At 40.6% G+C, this 26047-nt stretch overlaps 1 long non-coding RNA gene across 2 annotated transcripts in view; it reads right to left on the bottom strand.

Annotated features, from left to right (window-relative positions):
* Positions 1-12910: 12910 nt before the first annotated feature.
* Positions 12911-26047, bottom strand: part of LOC139184938 (uncharacterized) — a 32055-nt gene continuing 18918 nt past the window's right edge. The window contains exons 1-3 of one of the 2 annotated variants that reach the window (XR_011568499.1): positions 20250-20560; positions 18726-18792; positions 12911-15602 (exon numbers count right to left, since the gene is read on the bottom strand). This is a non-coding gene — a long non-coding RNA (uncharacterized lncRNA). Of the gene's footprint in view, positions 15603-18725; positions 18793-20249; positions 20561-26047 lie in introns of those variants that run through there. The other variant, XR_011568498.1, reaches the window with a different exon arrangement.

Here is a 26047-nt window from a genome sequence, read left to right as displayed (position 1 = left end):
TTTCTCATATCCTTTCTTTTTCTCTTCTTCTTCTGGGACCCCTGTAATTTGAATGTTGGTGGGTTTGATATGGTCCCAGATGTCTCTGAGACTGTCCTCAGTTCTTTTCATTCTTTTTACTTTATGCTACCCTTCAGAAGTTATTTCCACCATTTGATCTTCCAGCTCACTGATTCATTCTTCTGCTTCAGATGTTCTGCTGTTGAATCCTTCTAGAGTATTTTTAATTTCAGTAATTGTGTTGTTTTGTCTCTGTATGTTTATTCTTTAATTCTTCTAGGTCTTTGTTAACTGATTCTTGCATTTTCTCCATTTTGTTTTCACGGTTTTTGATCATCTTTACTATCATTATTCTGAATTCTTTTTCAGGTAGTTTGCCTATTTCCTCTTCATTTATTTGGACTTCTGTGTTTCTAGTTTGTTCCTTCATTTGTGTAGTATTTCTCTGCCTTTTCATTTTTTTTTTTTAACTTATTGTGTTTGAGGTCTCCTTATGGGGCTTCCCCGGTGGCTCAGATGGTAAAGCGTCTGCCTGCAATGCAGGAGACCTGGGTTCGATCCCTGGGTTGGGAAGATCTCCTGGAGAAGGAAATGGCAATCCACTCCAGCACTCTTGCTTGGAAAATCCCATGGATGGAGGAGCCTGATAGGCTACAGTCCATGGGGTCTCAAAGAGTAGGACATGACTGAGCAAAAGCTGATACACATTTCCCAGGTTTCAAGGAAAGTTGAATCCTTTCCTTGAAGAAGGTTGAATTCTTCCTTCCTTTTGGTTTCTGCCCTCCTAAGGTTGGTCCAGTGGTTTGTGTAAGCTTCACATAGGACAAGATTTGTGCTGAGCTCTTGTTTGTTTGTTTTTCCTCTGATGGGCAAGCCTGAGTGTGGTGATAATCCTGTCTGCTAATGATTGGGTTTGTATTTTTGTTTTGTTTGTTGTTTAGATGAGGCATCTTGTACAGGGTGCTACTGGTGGTTGGGTGATGCCCAGTCTTGTATTCAGGTGGTTTTCTTTGTGTGAGTTCTCACTATTTGATACTCCATAGGATTAGTTCTCTGGTAGTCTAGGGTCTTGGAGTCAGTGCTTCCACTCCATAAGACTCAGGGCTTGATCTCTGGTCAGGAAAGAAGGTTTCACAAGTGGTTTGTTTTAGCATTAAGTGAGATTAAAACAAATATCCAAAAATGCAAGATCAAAGATGAAGCCCAGACAAATGGCAGTTACAAAATCAGGCAAATAATAATTAAAATATGGAATAAACACATATACATATACAGCCATGAGTAAAGTCAAAACAGCCCCCCCCCAAAAAAAGTACAGTAGATTGACCTAACAAACAATGGAAATCCAAATTACATTTACCAGTTAAGAACAAAACTAACTAAAGGACAAACTGGAAAACAAACTAAACCAAGGTGCCAGGGGGAATAAAAAAATGAAATCGAAACTAACAAATATGTTGAGAATAAAGGAAAGAAAGAAAGAATAGATATGCAAAGTTAAATAGAGTCAGATGAAGATTTATATGCATTAAGGATTAACTGCAAGGGGAAAAGGACAGTAGGAAAGGCAAACAAAGGAATAAATGTAGAAAAGATATAATAGGTTTAAAAAATTAAAAATTGAATTATAAAAAAGAGAAAAGAAAAGAAAAACGTAAAGAAAGAAAAAAGGGAAAAACAGGAAAACTCCACAGAACTACAGAAGCTCAACGTAGACGCAGAGGCTTATAACAATAAAAAGTGTGACTGAATATACACATATACATATACACCCATAAGCAAAATCAAAACAGTCCAACAAAAATAAAGTATAATAGATTGACATGGTGAATAAAGGAAACTAAAAATTATGTCTACCAGCACAAAGCTAACTTAAAGCACAAACTGGAAAAAAAATTAAAGAAAGGTGCCAATTGGAGGATAAAGTAATAAAAATAAACTAACAAATATGTTGAGAGGACAGGAGAGAAAGAGAAAAAGAAAGAATAGGTATGCAAAGTTAAACAGAGTTAAATGAAGAATAAATGTGTAAATAATAATAATAATAGGTTTAAAAAATTAAAAATTAAAATAAAAAAAAAAAAAGGAAGACTCCACAGAACTGCAAAAGCCCAACGTAGAAGCAGAGGTTTATAACAACAACAAAAAATGTGACTGAGGGGAAAAAAAAAACAACCTCTAAAGCTTAATTGGATTTCTTAGTGCCAATAAAATCAACAACTACAACAGAAGGAGTAGGGGAAGGGATAAAAATAAGTGGGGGGGGGGAGAAATCCAAAAGAATCTACAGAACAAGTCAAAAAATAAGAATAATAAATGTTTTTCTTGAGTCACTGCTCTCAGTGTCTTTTCCCTCGCTGGGAGTCACAGTCCACCTCACCTCCCTAGGATGCCCACTAACACTGTGCTGATCTCTGGACCTGCTGTGAGGGCAGCTCAGATTCTAATCCGGTCCTACTCCTGTGTGTTCTTGCCTCCAATGTCCACAGCTATCAGAACTAGTGCATTTTCTTTTGTGGGAGCTCTCAATGACCTTTTATATATTCCATTGGCACAGAGTCCTAGTTGATTGTGTGAATTTAATCTGCAGCTTGTACAGCTGGTGGGAAAGTTTTGGGTCTTCTTCCTTAGCCACACTGCCCCTAGGTTTCAATTGTGGTTGTATTTCCACCTCTGCATGTGGGTCATCCACTGGGGTTTATTCCTGAGGCTGCCCTGGAGGACTTGGGTCTGCCCCCGTGAGGGCCAGGTGTGAAGGTGGTGCAGCCACTTGGGTTGCAGGGGTTCTGGCAGCACCAGGTACTCAGGGAAGCTGGCAGCTAGGGAAGCAGGAAATATAGCATGGCAACCAGTATTGGCCAATACAGTCCAGTATTCTTGCCTGGAGAACACCCCCCTCCCTGACAGAGAAGCCTGGCAGGCCACAGTCTAAAGGGTCGCAGAGTTGGACATGACCAAAGCGACCATGTGTGCATAGATGCAAGACTTTTTTTGCCTGTTGCAGCTCTGCCCCAGTGAGAGTTGAGTATTAAGGTGGTGCAGCTGCTTGCTTGCAGGGACCCTGGAGGTGCCTAGTGTGCAGGGACATGGACTGCCTCCACAGCAGGAGTTATGGCCCTATCAGAGTCTTTTTTTGAGCCTCTTGTACCTGGCGATCAGAAAGCCTCTTTGGCCAGTCTTTCTCCATAGCTCTGCCCATTCAGGCACTTAGAGGACTCCCTTGCCTGGGTTCCTTCTCTGTTGTTTGGCGTGTCAGGCACATAGAGGGGCACCCCCTGGCTGGGGGTCCTATTCTGTAGATTGGCACATCAGGCACTTACAGGGGCACCCTGGGTGGGGTCCTACTCTGTAGATGAGTGCATCAGGTGTTTGATGGGCCAGCCTTTCTACTGTTCAGCTGCCAATGCTGGCATGTGAGGAGAGAGAGGCTATGGTGATGGCTCCACCCCATATGCGTGACCCAGCAATATCTCCTTGCTATCATGGCTAACAGGTTTTCCTCCACTGGCATTTCCCACCATGATCTCCTCCCTCACATCCCCTCATTCCCTCTCTCCGCAGTCAGCAGCAGCCTTCACCCTGGGCTGCTCCTCACAACTCCTAAACTCCAGCTTCCAGCTGCTGAGCCTTCCAGGGGACCAGCATTCCAGTCCAGGGTATACATGGCTGCATCAAGGACTGTCTGATTCTCATTCCATTTAGGCTACCATCGATCAGCTGTTTCACTCTCAGCCGTAAATGTTTCTCCTCCGACTCAGAGGATTGCCCGGATGTGGGGATCGGACCCCTGCTTCAGTTCCCCCAGTCACCGAGGGTAGGTCCAGTCCTACTAGCAGTCATGTTTTTCTCCCTAGTTCCTTCATTCTACCAAGTTTTGCGAGGTTTATATATATATATATTTTTCCACTGGTCAGGTACTCCTGTCCGCTCTCAGCTGGTGCTCTGCATGCACTGCTGTGTCTGAAAGTGTATTCCTGATGTACCTACCCATGGAGAGAGATGTCCTCCATGTCAACCTACTCCTCCACCATCTTGTTCTAACCTAGATCCTCAGTTTTTAAGAGAAACTAGAAAGATCGAGGTCCATACACCTAAACTGCAAAGAATCAGCTTCAGTCAAGAGCAGCTGCCCCTATGGATGTGGCAGGCGTTTTCCCACTACCCTTGGGTTCCTACACCCCTGTGGTCCTAAGTTCTCTTCCTACCCACCCTACTCTGTCTCTGGAGATATTTAAGGGTGTTTTAAATATTTCCTCTTCCTTCAAGAGAGTTTGGTTAAATCATTTTTCTCAACCCATCTGTGCTTGCTGACCTTAAAGCATGGCAGAAAGGTCACAGGCAGACAGAAGGCACATTGCTGAACAGCATGTTTTTGAACTTCTACAATTACATTCAATTTTTAAAAAGATGCTCATATCTTTAGCTGTTCACTGTTCAATGTTGTGAAGGAAAAATCATTTTGCAAGTTCTTCCTTCAGTTATGCATCTCTTCACTTCTATGCTTATCTCAGAAGTGGAAAATAAAAGATATATAGCATCTTTTATCTAAGAGTGTCAAAATAATTAGCAAGCATCAATTAATTTATTTCGAGATGTATTGGTGTCATAAGTGTCACAAATGTTATTATTTACATGGATATTGGGAAGCCTACCTATAAGCCGTACACATAAAAGTGTTTGGTAAATAACGATGGACTGTTCATTAAGTTGAGACAAAGTTATACAATGATTGACAGCAAAGGTGGGAGTGCCTTCAGAAGAAGGCAGCATGTTTTAATAGATGCCTGTTCTGTTTGCTGTTTCTTATAGACCCCAAAGAATATATGTGTATTCTCAAGTCTGAACTGGTGAATTAGAGCACATGCTATGTATGAAAAGTGGATCTTTCCTGAACAAGTTTACACCCCTTATAACCACCACCACTTTCTGCCCCAGCATCTCAGAAGCATACCATGTGAAACTCCTCCTAGCTACTGGAGTCTCCCAGGATGAACAGATACATGAAATATGGAAGACTTCTTAGTTTTCCAGGGAAGTATCCTCCTTCTCTTCTGTCCCTTTCATCTAGTAGATGCAAACCCAACATGATTTTGAACCTCAACTCTGAAGTCCATTAGCCATGTTAATGCAGTGGAGGGTACCCAGTTCCTCAGAGTTGTAAGGTGAGAAGAATGGGGTTTCCTGAGAGGGCTGCTATGAGGCTCTGTGTGGCCCTTGAAAACTTATACAGGCCCCTCCAGATTCATGCATTGCTTGAGCAGTGCCCTGGGAGGCTGGTCCACATGCACTGTATCCGCAAGCTCCGTGGTCACTTGATTTCCTGGGGGTTGGGCCCTGGAGACACTAGCTCAGGACCACATGAGGGAGGAGAGGGAAAGACAGATATCACCTCCCCTAGCTCCGTCCCTGTTGGGTAGTTTTGGGTCGACTATTTCCCATATCGGAGAAGACAATGGCACCCCACTCCAGTACTCTTGCCTGGAAAATCCCATGGACGGAGGAGCCTGGTAGGCTGCAGTCCATGGGGTCGCTAAGAGTTAAACACGACTGAGTGACTTCACTTTCACTTTTCACTTTCATGCATTGGAGAAGGAAATGGCAACCCACTCCAGTGTTCTTGCCTGGAGAATCCCAGGGATGAGGGAGCCTGGTGGGCTGCCGTCTATGGGGTCACACAGAGTCGGACACGACTGAAGTGACTTAGCAGCAGCAGCATTTCCCATACAGAAGTCACAGCTGCTATTAGACAGCCTTCTCCAAACAGCTATCCTGTGAGTTCCAGCAGTGGGTCCTACTCTTCCCTATCTCAGGGAACTACACCATCCTCCGTGGTTTCCTTAAACTCCACCCACACCTAATAAGTCATTTGTTCATTAAACTCTCCTCAAACTACCCAGTGGCACTGTGGCATCCCTTTCCTACCAGGACTCACAGTAATGGTCATGTGAATGCCTGGCTATAGACTAGAGACTCAGTAGTGGTGATGATGTTCCCTGACTGTTATATAAAAATATTCTGTGAAAATATGATTCTGCATCTATAACTACAGAATGGTTCAGAAATGAGATGCATGAGTGGATTCATTTAAATATCCACCCTATAAAAATGGCTTCCATTGGGCTAGATATGACCTCATAATCTGAAACAGATCCTGGAAAAGTCAGAGGCCCTGGGATCACAAATCAGTCTTGCTTCCTGGAGGAATGGGACAGCTTGATGTCTAAAATAGCCATAAGCCCAATTACCAGAACTGGAAATCAAGACCAAGACCTGAGAAGCATGTTGAATGACTCAGTGGGTGGGACATGTGTGTCTGAGCAAGGCTTTCTAAGTACCTTGTGTCTTAAATAGGACCAACCACCTCTAAAAGCGAAGGTAATTGTTTCTTCTGGTGGCCACTGAAAGCTTGGCTGTAGGGAGGGGGTGAATCCAATGGCCTGATCTTTAGGGGGGCCTGACCGCCACCATCCACACCAGCCACTTGCTGGCCAGCTGGCTTTCTGATTCAGCTGATCATCTTTCACACTGATGCCACACTGTGGTTTTCAGGCTTTGGTGTATGACTGGATAATTTGCTGAGATGTTACTCTGTGTTTTGTTCTCTGTGTTTGCTCCTTGCCTTGTTCCTAGAAGTTAGCCAGGCTCCTGGTATGTTCTTGCCTCGATTACTTTTGTAGGGCTGAGAGCAAAAGACAGCATCTTGACACCTGGGGAAGCTGACACTTATTGAAGGGCAGAGAGAGAGGGCAGAGAAGATGGAAAGTGGGGATGGTGGGCAGTGGGCAGGGCCTTCATAGGCAACAAGAAGGGAGGGACAGAATGTGGCAGAGTTAGGCAGTCATCAGCAGAGCTCCCGCTGGCAGTGCCAGAAAGGAGGCAGGACCCCAAGGGGAAGGCCTGAAATGCATTCAGTGATCACTACCCCTTCAGGCTTTGGGGTTCTCAGCCTCTGGAGAGAGTCTTGTGTCCTATAGTCTGCCCAAGAAGCAAAACCCTGGCCTTTTTATTCTGGGGCATTAGAAGCCTCAAGTGATCTTCAAGCTTCTCTCAGGCATAATAAAATCTTCTCACATGCTGAAAGTTAGAATCCTGGGATCCACCCCAAACCTGCTGATTTAATAGGGTTTCTGAGGAGGGGCTCAGGCATCCGTCCTATAACAGATGCTTCTGATGAGATGTTTGTGCATGCTCAATTGTGTCTGACTCTGCGATACCATGGACTGGAGACCTCTTCTGTCCATGGGATTTTCCAGGCAAGAATACTGGAGTGGGTTGCCATTTCCTCCTCCAGGGGATCTTCCCAACCCAGGGACCACACCCATGTCTCTTGCATCTCCTGCATTGTCAGGCAGGTTCTTTACCACTGTGCCAACAGGGAAGTCCTTCTGATGAAGGTCTCCATTCAGAAACATTGGAAAAGAAAAAACAAAATCTGCAGCATTTTGCACGTAACTACAGGAGAGTCTTATCCTTGCAAAGAAGCCCAATAGGCACTATCTTCCTAAAGATAAGTAATCCTAGTTCTTTGCATCTTTAAGGCTTAGCAACTCAAGTCCTAAGAGAAAATCTGAGAAATTTTGTTCTGTTGCTCTCAGAGCCTGCAATATCTCTCTCCACTCTTCACTATGAAAAAATGTATAACTGGTGAAGTTTTAAGTAGATCTAACAATTTCACAGTTCATGCAAACCATCAGTCAATGGCATAACATCTTAATGAATAATGCTACTACCCTCTCCATGTTAGAAATATTTTTAAAGTGAGTTTTCATTGTGTCCTCTTGTACATGTAACTATTAAACGGGATAGTATTTGGGTGAGTCAGCTGTGGACACACCACTTTGCTTACCAGATGTGAATCCACACAGCATTCCTACCGTGGACACTTGGTCTGCAATCTAAACACAGTCACCATCCAACTTTGTGGTTGCATCATCTATATGTAACGTTTGTTTGCATAGAAGAGAACAGAATAACAAACACACCGCAACCCCAGAGGTTCCCTCTCTAGTTTGTCAGGATCCATGAACCTTCAGCCTAAGTGGGTGGAAACGCTAATGATTTCTAACAGAGTTTGACAAATGAGGGCCTGAGGATCAAGTCTGGTCCACCACTTGTGTGTGTTCAATGAGCTAAGAATGGTTTTTATTTTTTTAATTGTTGGGGGAAAAAAATCAAAAGAAGACTATCTCCTGAACATCAACATTATATGAAGTTGAAATGTCAGTATTTCAGAGAAGGAGAAATATTGTATGACATCCCTTATATGTGGAACCTAAATAAAACAGAAAGACTCACAGACATAGAGGATGACTTTATGGCTGGCTGCACACACTGCTATATTTAAAATAGATAACAAGGACCTACTGTAAAGCACGTGGGACCCTACTCAGTGTTGTGTGCCAGGCTGGACGGGAGGGGAGTTTGGGAGAGAATCGATGCATGTATATGTACAGCTGAAACTATCACCTAAGACTATCACCACATTGTTAATCAGCTGTATTCTAACACAAAATAAAAATTTCAAAGCATAAGAAAAAAAGAAATGTCAGTGTCCATTAAAAGCATTATTAGCACCCGCGTACCCTTATTCTCTGGCTTTAATTTGTTTTGTTTTAATTTGATCTACACACACACAACACACAGAGTTTATTGTTTTTAAACTTATGATGAACAATTGGCTTTGTTTTGCTTTTTCTTTTTTACACTCTTCTTAGCAGCTTTCATTTCTGGTAAACAGACCAGGATGTTGATGGATTTGGTTTGGTCACATGTGTCAGACTCCGTTTCTCAATTCATTTCATCAGTTTCACATGCCAGTCACATTGACTAGCCACTGGCAAAACCAAGAGTGAAACTATGGTACACCAAGAAACTAACACCAGACAACACTGATATCATTCTCCTAATAAATAACCTGTCCCAGGTTAGTCATTTAAAAGAATTATAAGATCTTAACATCTACTCTGTTATAGGTTGAGCTGAATTAGTGTACTAAATGGTTAAAAAGGGTGGCCCCACAGGCATGCAGACGATGAAGTGGTTGGAAATAGAATCCACTCTTCTTATAAAGAGATACTCTTTTTCAGTTGATGCTCATGCCTCTGCCAAACACTTTCATATAGTGGATCACCTCACTGTATATCCACCCCCAGGTCTTTCAGGGCTTTCCTGGTGGCTCAGACGATAAAAGACCTGCCTGCAATGCAGGAGACCCAGGTTCAATCCCTGGGTCAGGAAAATCCCCTAGAGAAGGGAATGGCTATCCACTCCAGTATTCTTGCCTGGGAGATCTTATGAGCAGAGGAGCCTAGTGGGTAGTCCATGGGGTCTCAAAGAGTCAGACACAATGGAGCTACTAACACTTTCAGGCCCCTTTAAGGGTCCTGAAGCTAAAAAAGCTAAACACACATTTTCCAAATATGGTTTACAGTGCCGTTCTATATGAGATGTAGGTGCCCCCAATTAGATGCACTCACACAAGACTTTGATTTAGAACTGAGTGACATGAGAGGAAAGACAGAGTACAGAGGGCTCATTTTGTGGGTATGGGGAAGTCTGGATCTGCCCCTGGCAGCTGAGGTGGCAACTTCTTGACTTGATAGCTTCCTGATCAGTGGAGAGGGGACAGCCACACTTAATGGCCTGGTTCAATAATGTGGCGTGGGTCTCATTCCTTTTAACTCAGCCTAGATTGTGTCTTTGAATCTTCCAACAATTTGGGAATTAGTATCAATATTCTGCAGTAAATATCATTCTGCTTCACTAGCCAGAGTTGATTCTGTGAGTGCTTAGTCTCTTGGTTGTGTCCAACTCTTTGTAACCCCAGGGGCTGTAGTCCAGACTGCTCTGTCCATGGGATTTTCTAGGCAAAATTACTGGAGTGGGTTGCCATTTCCTCCTTCAGGGGATATTCCCAATCCAGGGATCAAACCCAAGTCTCCTGAATTGGTAGGTGGATTTTTACCACTGAGCCACCTGGGAAGCCCAGAAATAGATTCTGTTCTTTGCAATAAAAATAGTGGTTAATACATTGAATCGCCTACTTTAAACTTTCTTAAAGTCCATGGCTTTAAAAATTATTAATGCTAGAGAAGTGGATAATAATACATTTCTTCTGAAATTCCCTACAGCCCATGCTTAAACAAAGGGGCCAAGGAAAGGAAAGGGTTGAAAATTGTTCAAAATAATAAAGCTTGGATTGTTGGTTAACCCATAATAAAGTTTCATTTTCTGATTTTTCTTCTTAGGGATTACTGGTTTAATGTCCCTCTTTCCTCCTGGACTGTAAACTCCATGAGAACAGGGGGCCATGTATGTCTAATCAACACTGTATGCGTGATACCTAGCACACTTCTGGCTTATAGTAGCTGCACAATAAATATTGCGGGATTGTCTGAAGAAGTAGAGCAGATAAGGAACATTTCAAGGTAGGATATGTATCTGTTCAATAATGTCGATGGTTACGCTTATCAACCAAATACCAAGAGAACGGTATTGTGCTGATCATTTTACATGTATTATTTCACCTTTCTATAGAGTAGATTTTATTACCTTCACTTTACACATGAAGGAAATTGAGGCTCAAATAGATCAAGTAAAAGTTATAACCAGTGATTGTGTTTTTATTCAAACCCCAAAATTCTGATTTTAAAGCCCATGATGTGGTTTTTATTACACCTTATGTGTTTGATTTAGAAATTCAGTGCCTTTTCAAGCAGCTATGATTCCTTACAGTGGCCCAATCATATAGGAAACCAGAGCTTTTATGACGCTTTCGTCCATCCATAGGAAATCCTTTTAAAAGGATTCCTGGCATTTGAACTGCTTCTGTGGAAGAAAATGCTCCTTCATATAAGGGGCTTTTTTCCACTCGTAGAGTCATATCTGGAAATGAGGAGACACATCCACACATGATTATCTAGAGGCTAAGAGATGGGTTGTCTTTATTCTCAGGATTCTTTAGTGGTTCTGCCAACCAAATTCTAAAGCCACAGACTCTAATTCTCTATGCAGGAATTCTCTCCGAGAAAACTTACTTTGCCCGAGGATTGTTTCTGTAATACAGTCATATTCACCCTGAGAATGCTTTTTAAACTCAATTTAAAAATTCCTTTTACAAAGACATAGAAAATAATCAGGGTTACCAAAGGGGAAAGGGGAGAGGGATAAACTGGGAATTTAGGATTAAGAGAGATACACTACTATATATAAAATAGATAACCAGCAAGGACATGTAGGGCAGGAAACTATATTCAATATCTTGTAATAAAATATAGTGAAAAAGAAGTCCCTGGTGGTCCAGTGATTAGGACTTGGTGCCCCAGTAGTTAGGACTCGGGGCCTATTTGCCAGGGGCCTGGGTCTGATTCTGGGTCAGGAGAATTAAAATCCCATAAGCTGCCTGTGGTGGCCAATGAAAAAAGAATCTGAAAAAGATATAAATACATGTATACACCTCTCAACATATGTATATACACACACATATATATATAATTGAATCATTTTGCTGTACACCTGAAGCATTGTAAATCAACTATATTTCAATTTTAAAAAAGAAGAAAAATCCCCATTTAAAAGCCGGTATGACACAGAAGGAACTTGATTGATTCTGTCACACTTTATTATTCATTTATATTTTCATTCTTTAACTCAGCAAATATTTACATAGCTTTGACTACATGTAAGACATGGAGCTTCATTTAAATGTAGTAGTTTTATCTCTCCAATCACCACAGTAAAACTAGAAAGATTAAAACATGTTGTTTTGAAGTAAATATTTTGGGTGGTTACATCTTTGTACCAAGATGTACTATAAGAAAGCAGTTTCTTCCTTGTAGAAACATTTGGATGAAGCTTAGTCATAGGAATACATATTCCTTGAACTTGGACATGACTCATCACCATCCTAATTGATATGTAAGTGTCCCTTGGCTATATATCAAATCATACTAGTTCAAACACATGCCCACGGTATCTGACATAAAATCTAATATTTCAAATGTAATAGACTTCCTCTTTGCTTTCTGAGGTTTCTTAGATCCTAATGCCCAATTATATTAACAAAACTTTGCTTCTCTTCTGCTCTGCTCATCAGAGTGCAGGCACTGAGATAAAGGTGAAAAAATGAAAGTGCCAACTTCCAGCAGATTTTAAATGAGATATTTTTGCTGGCACCACTTTAAACAAAGACCAGTTCTCCCTGACCTTTTCACCCAGCTGTCCTCCTGAGACGGCAGCTTGGAAATCAGCTCATGATTCATTATAGATTCGAATTCAGGTGGAAAATGCACTCAAACAAGAGCTGAAAGCTCATTACAGTTATACCTGCAAGGATCAGTCACTGCAGTTCAAAGTCTATTAGAAAGGTTATAACTTGCCTATAAAAATTCAGCTTTGGGCTCAAATATAGCATATGAGTTTCTAGCCCATAAGTACCTTAAAATCAGAAAACTCAATTAGGTACTCCTAAATTAAAAGGCTGGTAATTGGCAGAGGATTGAATTTTGATGTTTTAAAACTTCTTGCCAAAAGCTTGAGAGACATTTTAATGTTTGAAAATATAGTGTAGTAATTAGAGTAAGAAATCTGAGAAGTCAGTTTAAACCTGGCTTCCATCTACCCCTCACTCCCACCTCTCTGACAATGGGAGAAATTTCTTCAATATTTCTGCACTAGTGTTTCTCTAAATGAAAAAACTATAATGATATTTACCTTTTCCCAGAGGTGTCAAGGAGCTAATTTAATGACTGTAATCCTCTTTTCAAGTTCAACAATGCACTTTTCTAAGGAAGTTCTTTCACTTCTCAGGTCCTCCGGGATAATTGACCACAGACCCATCCGATGCCTCAGAAAGGTAGGGTTTCATTTGCTTCCGAGTTACTCTTCATTCCCATCTGTCTGGAGCAAGAAAAGGATTTTTCTTTTTGCTAATTCCCAGCAGAGAAGGGTGAGTATCTCAGAGAGGAGAAAGGATTTAATAGTTTTGCCCACCCAGGCTTGAAAACATAGCTCCCACTTTCTAGATGTGTGGGTTTTTTCTTGTTTGTGAAGTGAGGATTGCTCTTTGTGAGGCATGAACAAGGTAACAGATGAAAAGTGCCCAGTACACAGGGAATGTCCTTCCCCAGTGGTGCAGTGGTAAGGAATCCACCTGCCAATACAGAAGCCACAGGACACTCGGGTTCCATCTCTGGGTTGGGAAGATCCCTTGGAGTAGGAAACGGCAACCCACTCCAGTATTCTTGCCTGGAAAATTCCATGAACAGAGGAGCCTGGCGAGCTACAGTCCGTGGGGTCGTCAAGAGTCAGACAGCTGAACACACGCACACACACAGCGGACAATCCAATCCACAGTAGCTACAACTTGGAGCACTCAGAGTTCAACTCTGTACCGACTTCCCTCCCAGCCCTGTGGGCCCCTCCCAAGCCAGGCAGATCAAGTCTATGCAGGCAGAGGCTTCTTCTCACCCTCATGCAGAAAAGCAAAAGAGAAGACGTGGATTAGGGAAACACACTCAGACATTGCTCGGGGAAAGATGCTCCAGGAAGGAAGGGTATTTTCATATTTTGGAATATAATGTCAGGATTTCCCAGCCAGTAGCATGGCTTTGCTTTTCCTTGATAATTAGTTTTCATAATGATTCCTAATATGAATTTACTTATTTAATGGGAATACAATATGCAATTCTGTGTTTCTTATTAATACTCTAAGGAGCAATAATGATCAAAGCTCAGAAAGCTTATTAATGCGGTTAAATGCATTAAAAAGCCTTAGTAAAGACTATGCACTATTGATCCCGCTTATAGTCTTGGCTTTTGCAGAGGGTCCATTAAGGCACAGCGTGTTATCAATGCAAATTAGTCCCCAGCGAGCTGTTCTCCTCTGTCTTAAAATGAGGTGGCATGAAACTGAAGCTGAAATATTCTGAAAATTACTGAATAATTATAGCCCTTTTCCCCATGTTTTATATAATCTACTTGTACAGCATTTTTAATATTTAGTGTCTCATGCAAATAGCAGTTTCCAAATTGGATAATAGGGTATAATAAAAGAGACTTTTCCATAATATCTCAAAATATTATTTTATCTTCCTCCCCAGGGTCCCAATGAAGATAAATAATAGACACCGGGCCATGTTTCATACAAATAAAGTTTATATTATTGAACCCTTGTGATCCAACATTTTGTTGATCAAAATTCTTCTAAACTATTCACCTATATAAAGACCCCCCTCATAATTATTATAATTTTTTCCCTGATGAGCAGCCCATCAAAAATATTTTAAGTATTTTCTGCTTGAGAGGATTAAATAAGGTTTGTTTTTTCTTTTCTCAGTAAGTGTTTTAAATTGCGGTGAAATTTACATAATATAAAATTAGCATTGTAAAACTTACAATTCCATGGTATTTAGTGCATTCACAATGTTATGCAATTGCCACCTCTGGTTCCAAAATAGTCTCATCATTTCTCAAAAGAAAACTTCCATACACTTTAAGCAGTTATCCCCTATTCCGCCCAACCCCTACCCTGTCCCCAGCCCCTCGTGACCACCAACGTTTGACGACTTTAAAGCTGCTTGCAACCCATTAGAGAAAGGAATTTCTGTTTTTACCCTGGGAGCTGGGAGTGACCTGGAGTACTCACTGAATATGGAGATTCCTGAGCCTCTATACAAAGATTCCAACACAAGCAGTCCTCTGGCCATTTCTTTAGTCCTCTCAACCCACTAGGGAGCTTTCTCTACTCCTAATAAATACAGTCAGCCTAACAGGGTGATGGAAGTGTGAAGAGCCCTTTGACAACTGTCTTCTGATGGAAATGCCACAGCAGGGTGCAGGGGGTGCAGGCCAGGGCAGGGGAGGGTTTGGAGAGCAATGCAGGATGTCTACACAGCTGTCCTTCAGTATCCAAGAGAACCAGTTCCTGGAACCCATGGAGACCATCCATGGATGCCCAGATCTCTCAAATAAAATGATGTAGTGCAGCCAGCCCTCTGTATTCATGGATACCCAGAGTCAACTGTGTGCTGAAGTAGAGACTTGTGTAGTGAGGAAGCTTCTACTGGACTGTCCTACTGAGAAGAAAAGTTATTTGGAAGAGGGAGGAGGAGAAGAAGGAAGGAAGGAAGGGAACAAAGAGGCAGGTAAGGAGGTAGCTATGGCCTTCAGGATACCTGTGATCAATTTTTGACACAAGATGAGCTGTTGCTCCCTTTTCATCAGGGAGGAAGTTTATACCGGTTTGTCTTCAGGTGTAAACACAGGCAGTGTGTGCATTTGGTGGTGGGGGTCAACAGTGCTTCTTCACTGATGTTTTCAGCTTTCTCGCCACAGCGTTATACATGATTCATCACTGAGAGTGGGTGGAGGGTGTGTGGGAGTGTGCGTCTCCTCCTTAGAGAAGGGAAAAGGCATGAAGTTGCAGAGAATGAGAGCAAGCTTTCTGGAGAAGCTGAGCAGGTTTGCAGGGCTGTGCTGAGGGCTGTGATTATGAATGTGCAGTGATTCCAGTTCTGCTGGTTGCTGCATTTTCTCAGCAGGGCCATCTCCCCAGTGTCGTCAGGCAAAGCCAGCGTGGAAGTTTATCTGCGGTTCAGGTTTGCCTGGAAGAGAGGGGGGTGAGGGCATGAAGGTATTTGCAGGGGAAAACAATTCCAACTATCTCAAGAATACAGAGAACTTAAAAGAAAATGATTTCATCATGGGTGATAATGCTAGGAACTGATAAAATATTTTCCCTGTCCTCACCTGTGGCTCTTTCTCTACTCTGTTCCCTGCCCAGACATATCACAAATATTCCTTTCCCAGACGGTAAAATCTTGATGACCTTTAAAAAATATACTTATCATGAAAAGACAATTTATGTAAGAGCTAAAGCAATTTGATAACATGAAAAATGCTTCAAACTCACTAGTAAAGAAATGACAATTTATTTGCAACTAGCTTTGTGTCTTACAACAGAGATGTATTTGTTTTTCAATGTCCAGCCTCCCGATCACACATTTTACAATGTGTGAACCCTCCTTCCTTCCCGGTAGGCAGGAAGAATTTCCATTTCCCTTGATTCAGGTTTCCACAGGGAGAGAGTGCCACCAGGACTATTTCTGATTTTTCTTCCTACTTCCTCCTTCTCCTCCCTAAGCAGGCGGATCAAGTGACTTATTTGACAAAACTGAACTTTCTCACCTTCAGACTCTTTTTTTTCTCTTGCCTGCTTTTTTGTGAGACAACCTAGCTGAAAAATACATATGTCCTCATCTGTTCTATGTCTTATGGCAATAGGTCTGCCCCTGGTGGGGACCAGGAGTAGCCTAGCTGTATCCTGTGGTCAAGTCAATGTATCTGTGTAACTCGGGTCTCATGAATCAGCAGATCCAGTTGGCCACTGATGTAAAATCATATTTTCTAAATGTATTCAAAATAAAGTAAATAATGGGTTAAATAAAAAAATTAAAAAAGGAAACACCTCAAGTACTTTAGCTTGTTGCCAAGAATAGAGGTTCCCAAGTATCTGTTCATGGAGCTTGTTAGTGTCTCAGTAATTTCTTCCTGACATGCCTGAGCCCAGAAAAATACCTTATTAAGTTCTATTTATTAAGTAGGTAGGTCCAAACAACTGAGTAAGTCCTTATGTCCTAACAATGCACTAGATGTTTAGGGGGAAAAAAGCATTATTTGAGAGGAGAAATAATCACTATTTCCTTCTTAAACAGTCACAACTACTTACTGATAGGATGTGTGTGCCTACTTGTTGGGTCCTACACAGCTTCTGAAACCTTAGAATCAGATAAAATTCCTTTTAGCTCAACAATTTTTTAAAAAGAGCTTTGCACAGATACGTCATCAAAAGAAGTGTAATGTGATCTCATTTTGAAGCCGTGAACTCCCTTGAGCCATTGGTTCACGTGCTATTTGGTAGATGTTGAGTGTCACTGTTTTCCTCAGAAGTTTGCATCATTCCTTGGCGTCTCTGTGAATTTCTTGGGGTGACCCAGGGAGCTGTCGTATAGAGTTTGGAACCACAGACCTGGAGATGAGAATCTTGTTTCAAGTTTGGCACTCACACTATTGTGCCCTCCTGCTCCCCCACCCTCATCATCATGGGGAAAAATGATGCTGATATTGAACACAGACAAAGGTCACAGGAAGTAAAACAGGCCCAGCATCTCAGTCAGAAAGACAGAGAACTTCAACCTTATGAAGATGATAAGCAAGGTCTAGCATCACATCCCAGACCAGACCATGAGGGCCAAGAATGATGTGGGACGAACAAAAAGAAAGTCACACTGAGTTAGAATTATTGGTTCAAGGTCCCCGATTACAAGTGTTGTCCAGTTCCTTAGAGAGAGGCTAAGAAGACTCTGTTCCCTTGGATACCTTTGTACACCCATCTGATCTAAATCTGAAGGGCAAGACCATTGAAAGGAAAGAACATGAGTGTTGGGGATAAATGGACCAGGTTTCAAAAGTTTCCTCACTTACAAGTTTGTGGTCTTGAGCAAGTAGTTGTTGTTGAGTTTGGTAAGAAAGTTATGATACCATCCGCCTCAATAGAAGTTGAGGATTGAATGCAGTAATATATAAAGTCTGTCTCACACATTCAACTCTTATTGCATGGTGATTATTCTGATATTATTGTTATTGCTTTTCTGAAGGAAACATAAAAGGAAACTTCTTCTTGGACAAAGTTAACTATTAAGAGAAATAAAAATGACCACTAATTTTCATGAGAAAAAGAATATAGGTATATAGGTATAATATGTATGTGTACGTATAACTGAATCACTTTGCTGTACACCTGAAACATTGTAAATCAGCTATCCTTTAAAAAAAATTTTTTTAAACGATGGGGCCCAGGAGTTGTGTCAGTATATGAATGTTTCCTATGGCACTTAGCATCACAGTGTACCAACAATGCAGGAGAAAAGGTTTTTGAAACATGTGAAACCAAAAATTAGTCGATGGAAAATTCTCCAATCAGCAAGACATTTAAAATCTTAAGTGGAATATTTATTTCTCATGACATCTAATCAAATTGGAAATTCTCTCCTGTCAAGAACATGCTTGAAACTCAGCCATATGTATGACTGAGCCGCTTCACTGTTCATCTGAAACTATCACAATATTTGTTAATAAATTATACCCCAATTCAAAAAAATAAGAAATTTAAAGCTTAAAAAAAGAGGAAAAAAAAAATAAAATTCATATGAAAATTCAAAAAAAGAACATGCATAAAAAAGTAAATGAAACATATTTCTTTGCTTTTTTTGTAATAGTTATGAGAATAGAATTAATCAGAATTCCTTCTATAAAACACAAATATTTAACAATATTACAGAAAACTTCTGTGAGAAGTTGAGTGTCTGATTCATCCCAATCATCAATAATAAGAAATAAATTTCAATCAAACATAGTAGCAGACTGAATTACTTTCTATTTTCTTCATGAAAAATTATTTTTAAAAGCTATTATCACATGAAGAGAAAAGTCAGGAGTACATAGCCATAATATAAGATAATATTAAAGAGGTGTGCCAAAGCAATTCATTAATTGTAAATATTACATTGTTTTTCCGGATTATGTGATGTTTATGGTATATGATATATTTTTAAAGTGCAATTTGTTGAGATTTTTTAAAAATTCAAAATAAATATTTAATTCATAACCACCATTGTATACTTTTTCTTAAAAGTGATATACTAAATTTGTACAATCTAATTACTTACCAAAACGTTGATCCATCCCCAGGTGAAAAATTTCCTTAGAAAAACATCTTTACTACAAAGTCTCCTCCTAGAAGGGTAAATACAATGGAAACCAACACCTCAGTCTCTGGCAACCTTTACTCCAAAACAATGTGCAAACATGTTATGAAATAACTTTCCAGAGAAGTCACCACCCATGGCCCACCAGTGAACCAGACCCAAGAAGAGGCCTCAGGGACACTAGGAGGAGGTGACATAGCCCAGATTCAGGGCGGGTGCTTGCCCCAAGGACCCAGCATTCCACAAGCAACACCGATTTTTTACTCTCCCTAAACTCAGAAGGTAATTTTAAGACTGTTTCTTAAAAAAAGAAACAAGTTCACTTCCTTGAAATATGCTCTCTATGTAAAAACAAAGAACTGCAGTTGTCTAGCAGCTGTTACCTAGTGATACGTAAGTACATAGGTGTGACTAACAAATGTATAAATGTAATAAGTAGGTAGGTTGGGGATGGATGGGTGGTTGGATGGATAGATGGATGGCTAGATGGAAGAAAGAAAGAGGGAGGGAGGAAGTAAGAGGAGAAGGGAAGAAGGGAGGAAGAAAGGAAGCAAGGGAGAAAAGGAAAGAAAAGAAAGAAATGGAATGAGAGAGAACTTGGGCAGATGTTAAATGTCTTTGTCTTTAAATGTGGAATTCAATATTTTCCCCAAATACATCCTAATTCCCTAGGTCTTCTGATAGGCCTTCCAATTGTACCATGTACCTCAAATACTTCCTCCTTCATTAGCTGACTTTGGGGTTAGAGAAATTTACTTAGATGCTCTCAGAACACAAGTGAAAGTCACTCAGTCATGTCCAACTCTTTGAGACCCCCATGGACTACAGATTGCAAGGCTCCTCTGTCCATGGAATTGTCCAGGCAAGAATACTGGAGTGGGTAGCCTTTCCCTTCTCCAGGGAACTTCTCAACTCAGGGATTGAACCGAGGTGTCCCGTACTGAAGGCAGCTTCTTTACCATCCGAGCCACCAGAGAAGGCCCTCAGAACACAAACAACTGCTCTAAACCTTTGCCTACTTCACAAAATGACATAAAGCCTGTAGGACGGCGTCACAGTCCCAGAAGTTACTGTGACTGTCACTCAACTGACACAAGTAAAAGCTTTGGAAAGAGGAAGGAGAAAAGGTTCATGGGAGAGGGTGGAGAGATGTGAAGAACAAGGAGGTGTGACAGTGGCAGAGAAGGACAAAGATAGTGAGCACAGTCAAAACAGCCATGGCTGAGTTTGGAAAAGTCCAGGGGAGATGCTGGTGAAATAACTGGGATGAGTGGCCACTGTCAACCTAACCTCCGAGGCCAGGGCCCCAGGGAATTCCATCTTGACTTCAAAACCCATACCATCATCGAGAGAATTTCTAGAAGCTGAAGCCGGAGGCAGTATGGAACAATCTGTCTCAGTGCTCTTTGATTTAGGGTATTTTAATTACCTGGGTGAAAGAATGTGATTAGTATACGTTGACCTCACAGATAAGTAAGCAAATACCTCAGTTTCATTCTCTATGTTCAGTTTCCTGAAGGGTCTTTCAACTGGTGGAATCCAGGCAGAAGTCAGCAGATAAGGGTGCCCGCTCATGTAATCCATACAGCTGGGTCTTGCAGGGCCCAGGGCAGACAGAGAAAGGCAGAGGGTAGATCTGACGGAATAACTGAAAATGTCTAACACACCAACTTTATTAAGCCGGCAAGGAAGGCAGCCTAAGATTGAAGACGGCACTGTAGAAGTCAGATCAGAGACAAAGACAGATCAGACCTGGCGACTGATGACAAGCAGCTCTGAAGTCCTCCCTGTCTCTGGGATTTCTGCTCTGTAAGACAAGTTTCCACATTGCTCAAACCTGTTGAACTCATACGAGCCGTAACTTGCTACAGAAACTATCTTGACTCAGTGCTTTTACAAACTGCAAGTGGTAACCCGTTAGCAGGTGGTGAAATCAGTTTAGTAGGTTAAAAACACCCCTTTTAAAAAATGGAAAGGAAAACAGAATGACTAGACTGGAATATCTGAGAAGACATCACACAATAAAAGAACAAGTATCTTTTCATGAAACTTATTTCAGTCATGGTGCTGGAAAAGATTCTTGAAAGTCTCTTGGACTGCAAGGAGATCCAGCCAGTCCATCCTAAATCAGTCCTGAATATTCATTGGAAGGACTGATGCTGAAGCTGAAGCTCCAATACTTTGGCCACCTGATGTAAATAACTGACTCACTGGAAGACCCTGATGCTGGGAAAGATTGAAGGCCGAAGGAGAAGGGGATGACAGAGGATGAGATGGGGGGATGGCATCACCGACTCAATGGACATGAGTTTGAGTAAGCTCTGGGAGTTGGTGATGGACGTGCTGTAGTCCATGGGGTCTCAAAGAGTCAGACATAACTGAGTGACTGAACTGATTTCAGTCGGGTATGTGTTCATACACATATATGCTTTATACTAGACATGTAAAATGTATATCTCTGTCGTGTCCAACTCTTTGTGATCCCATGGACTGTAGCCCACCGGGCTTCCTCTGTCCATGGGATTCTCCAGGCAAGAATACTGGAGTGGGTTGCATTTCCTCCTCCAGAGGATCCTCCCAACCCAGAGATCAGATCCGTATCTCCTGCATCTCCTGCTTCGCAGACAGATTCTTAACTACTGAGCCACCTGGGAAGCTCATATCTTATTGTGAGTCATGGTTTAAAAAAACGTTTGAAAGTCACTCTGCTAACTGAAAAAACAAGTTTTTTCCTTCAGAAGTTTCTTCTCAGGCACATTATCCATTCAGGAAATTGCCTTAACATTGAAAACCTGCAGGGCATCTTCAAGAGCACAGCAGTCTTTGTGATGACAGCTTCTAGAATTCTCTATCTGTGAAAAATAGGCCATGGGGTTCAAGAGGCTACAGTTGTCCCTATAGTAATACAACATTGCTCTCTTATTTTTATTTTTTAATATCCGACATGTTTTCAAAGTTTTGCTACTTTCTATGCAAACGAATACCCCACTCCTAATTTCTGTAGATACTGAAGAATGCTTTGCATTCCAGGTTATCAGTAACTGATTTCTTTTATCCTGATTCTAAAATTCTCTCCAAGACAGGACAACTGAGAATTTTCCTTACAGGTCCCATTCATAATCCTTTATTGTAAGATTGTCTAGCAAACTAAACTTGCTATACTGGAAGGTACTTACTCTGACAGTTGTAGCAAATACAAAAACCCCCCACTCTCCTTTACTCCCCCCCACTCCCGAGATATCTGCTAGTAAAACACTGAACAGAATTTCTAGCTCATTTTTGAGAGATAAAAATGCAGGAATTTCCAGGGTCTTTTCTCTCTATTGTCAGACAATGATCCTTTTGTCTGGTGATATAAAGCGTTTAAAACTAAGGGGTTTAGAAAAGGTATATAAGTGTGAATGCCCTTAGAAATGCTTTCAGCTACAAGTAAGAGAAAAGTAAGGAAGACATTCAATGATCTCAGTTAACAAGTTGTCCAGGGGTACACAGTTCTGGGTTCCATTTTAGGAGCAGAGGCTAAAAATGACATCAAGTGTTCAGGCTCTTTTTATATTCCCACTCTGCCATTTTTAGTATATTGGCTTTTTACCCAGTTATCTCATCACTTCATGGTTACAGGAAAATGGATATAGCTACAAGGAAGTCATCCTCACTTAGCTACTTTCAAGACAAAAGAAAGGTTTAAAGGTCAAAAGGCTTTTCAGAAGTCTCTACATTTTTTAACCAGGAAAAAACTCTTTTCTAGAAGCTCCTTCTCTCAACAGATTCCCTTACACCTTTTCAGCCAGAAGTTGGTCACATGCAAAACACTAGACCAACTACGGGCAAACAGGAACCAAATTACCACGATGGCTAAGATGCATGAGATTCATTTGCTGGAGATCACCACCTGCCTTGAGATTTAGGAATCTGAATGAAATTAGGATTCTGTTGGCTATCAAAGAGGAATGGTTGTTGGATAAGTGCCTTTCACAACACCTTCCTCCTCTCATTCTGCTAGCAGAATTGGACTGCCTCATCAGAGCAGGCTAAATGGCTTTTGTAATGTCAGTTCATTGGCAAGGCTCTTGGGAAAAGCAATTGCTGGTGTGCTTTCCCCATAATGAGTAAAATTTTGAAAACTGTGGAAACATAAAAAAATGACCTGACACTCTTAAACTTCAGCTTCAGCAGAAGAAGCTTTAACTAAAGATTTTCTATGCCAAATGCCAACTAGAATGAGATTAATGTTGTATAAGCCTAAATGTTCAGGTACATGAGTCTATTAGAATGAATAGCTGAGGATATCCCGGATTTGGTTTTAATTCTCTGTACATCTATATTCTACAAAATCTTAAGAACAAGTCAAGTTGGCTCTATTATGTAACCAAATACACATCTATGTTAACATACATATACAGCGAAGACTAAATTAGTTATTCCCTCAGTTGACATACATCTGAAAATACCTCCTTACTAGATCGCCTCATTATTTAAAGCAAAATTGGTAAAGAATCCAACTGCAATGCAGAAGGACGCTTGCAGTGCAGGAGACCTGAGTTCGATCCCTGGGTCAGGAAAATTCCTGGAGAAGGAAATGGCAACCCACTCCAGTATTCCTGCTTGAAAATCCCATGAACAGAGGAGGCTGGCAGGCTACAGTCCATGGGGTTGCAAGAGAAGGACACGACTTAGCTACTTCACCACCACCACCACAATAAATTTCTAAGGGAAATTAAAACTGCTCACTTGCACGGTGAAAATATTGATTAGATGCTTTTATAGAAACTGGGTCCTTTTTTTTTTCAGATAAAATCTATTTATTAAAACTGAATACCAGATCAGTATTCCACTAAGCCAATAGATAGAGATCACTTACTCTAAGAGGTGCTGTGCTAGACATTTTCCAGGCATGTTCTCGTTTAATCTTCACAAGTCCTACATACAGGCATTCTTTTCTTCTCTCTATCTTTTTTTTCTTTCTTTCTTTTTTTTTCCCTGGCTGAGCCACCAGGCATGTGGGATCTTAGTCCCCGAACCAGAGATCAAACACAAATCCCCTGCATTGGAAGCACAGAGTTTTAACCACTGAACTTGCAAGGAAGTCCCAGTTTTCAAAATTTTACATACGAAGTAAGTTCTAAGAAGATGATGTAAATATTCCACAGTTATCAAAATATTTTTTAGTATTGTCAAGTATATTGAGGTCATTATTATAAATCTGTAGTAATAGATTTAGCTTTGGGTTGAACTAGATATTTTACATTTGCTGAAGTGTATGGAGATTAAAGTTATGACTTACTTAATTTGTTTAGACTATTGAAGTTCTTTGTTGAATCCAAGAAAAACAGATTCTGGTTAACTTAAGTAAAACTGAAACATACTGGAAGAGCATGGAGTACCTCACAGAATCAAGGGAGAACAAATAACTGGCTCATTGGAAGAATAAGAAACATAAAAATTTCCAACATCTAGGTAGCAGGAACTAACAGATCACTTCCTTCAGGAAAACCACCATAGAGATGATCTATTCTGCTCACCTCCTTTGGACATGGCCTAATTTCTGGGAAGTTGAATCCGATTGGTAACATGCCTTGGGTAAGGCTTGGGTAACATGCCTTACCATTTTTCAAGAGGAGGGCAGAGATCTTGATTATTGACACAACATAAGAAAAGAGGAGTTCCCTAAGGAAAAAAGAAGGTGATTTTTCCAGAAGATGAAGGTAGGGATCCAGAGTTGGCAAAAAAAAACCAAGTACATTGCAGAGCTGGGATTCAAACCATGCCAAATCTTTTGCTTTTTACCATTTTCTTGTTTTTATTTTTTCAATCATTCATTAGTAAAATAGTCTCAGTGAAGCAAAGTGAGATAAATTTATGGTAATTATGGCATTCCTGTGTATAAGTTCAGTGATTAATACCAGCACTCACAGAAAAGATTCAAAGGAATCCAATGGCAGGTCCTGCTGATGATTTTGGCATCTTGTCTGTTGATCTCCTTCTGGCCATGGCCTGCTTGTAAGGAAACTCTGTTAGTGGCCAGACTCATCATTTCAACCAAAGCCGGCATCATTGAATTGCTTTAGTTCAATTCAATTGCAGAAGTGTGTACTTCCTTTTTCCATCTTTCTGACATCAGAAAATGAACATTATTACTACTCTTAGTGTCATCCAGCAGTTTCACTTGTGGTTTACGGTTCCTGTATTAGCTCTGGGAAACAAAATAACAACTCATATTTTAAAATTTCCAAGTTCTCCTTTCATATAAAGATTTGCTTTTCCACAAAATTTCATAAATGTGTAAAGAGACAACTCAGATTATACAATTTTGCTTTTTAAGTTTCCAAGTTTTGTTTTTTAAAGTTTCAGATTATAAAATTGCCATCTGAAAGTCCCTTCGATATTTTTAAATTCTCACCATTCAATATCTTTATTCTTCAAAGCTGTAACATGTATTACTTGAAATGCCCGAAGGTTTCATTTGGAATGATGAAAGCAGGCTTCTTTTTTCTCATAAAATACTGTATGTATTTAAGGGTAGCTTGGTCCTGGTGAATAAAACCAAATAACTAAAACCTAGCAAAGAAATAAAGAATGGGGGAAAGAGAGGAAGAAAGGAAGGAGAAGAGGAGAGAAGAGGAGGAGAGAAGAGGGGAAAGAAGGGGAGAAAATTAAAAGATATATGTATATAACAATTATTTTTCTCTACCATTTATTGAATTTGTCAGGATGTGGGATAGGGCACACATCTACACACAGCCTCAATTGATGACAAAGATAATTACTACTATAAACAAATATAAGCTGTGAAGGAGATGAAAGGATAAAGCAAAAAAAACGAACCATGACACTGGTCCATAAAAATGGACTGTGGCTGTGCTACATTGAAGAATTTAATGAAAATCTATCTGCTATTCTTAAAAGGACTCCTGAAGCTCCAGTGAGACTTACTGAGTAAAGGGACTACGGATGTTGCTCTAAATCTAGACTCTGAGAGTTCCAGTCCTAACCCTGTCATTGAAAGACATGGAATCCAAATCAAATAACACCACACTATTTCTGTGGGCCCCCCATTTCTCATATAAAGTGAAGATAATAAAACCACTTACTAAATTTTGTGTGAGATAACATTGCCAAGGTACTTAGAATGTGGCCTTCACTTTACATTGTTATATCTATGTGTAGGATATTAGGGAACCTTGCAAAGTATATTGTAGAAACAATATCCATTGACATGAGGAAACATTTGTTATAAAATAGTTACATAGCATGAGTCTATTTTTAATGAGCTATATATATTC

Source organism: Bos indicus, chromosome 9, assembly GCF_029378745.1.
Source record: "Bos indicus isolate NIAB-ARS_2022 breed Sahiwal x Tharparkar chromosome 9, NIAB-ARS_B.indTharparkar_mat_pri_1.0, whole genome shotgun sequence".
In the NCBI taxonomy this organism is placed as follows: Eukaryota; Metazoa; Chordata; class Mammalia; order Artiodactyla; family Bovidae; genus Bos; species Bos indicus.
Note: the sequence above shows the minus strand (reverse complement) of the source record. Positions and strands in the feature narration are given on the sequence as shown.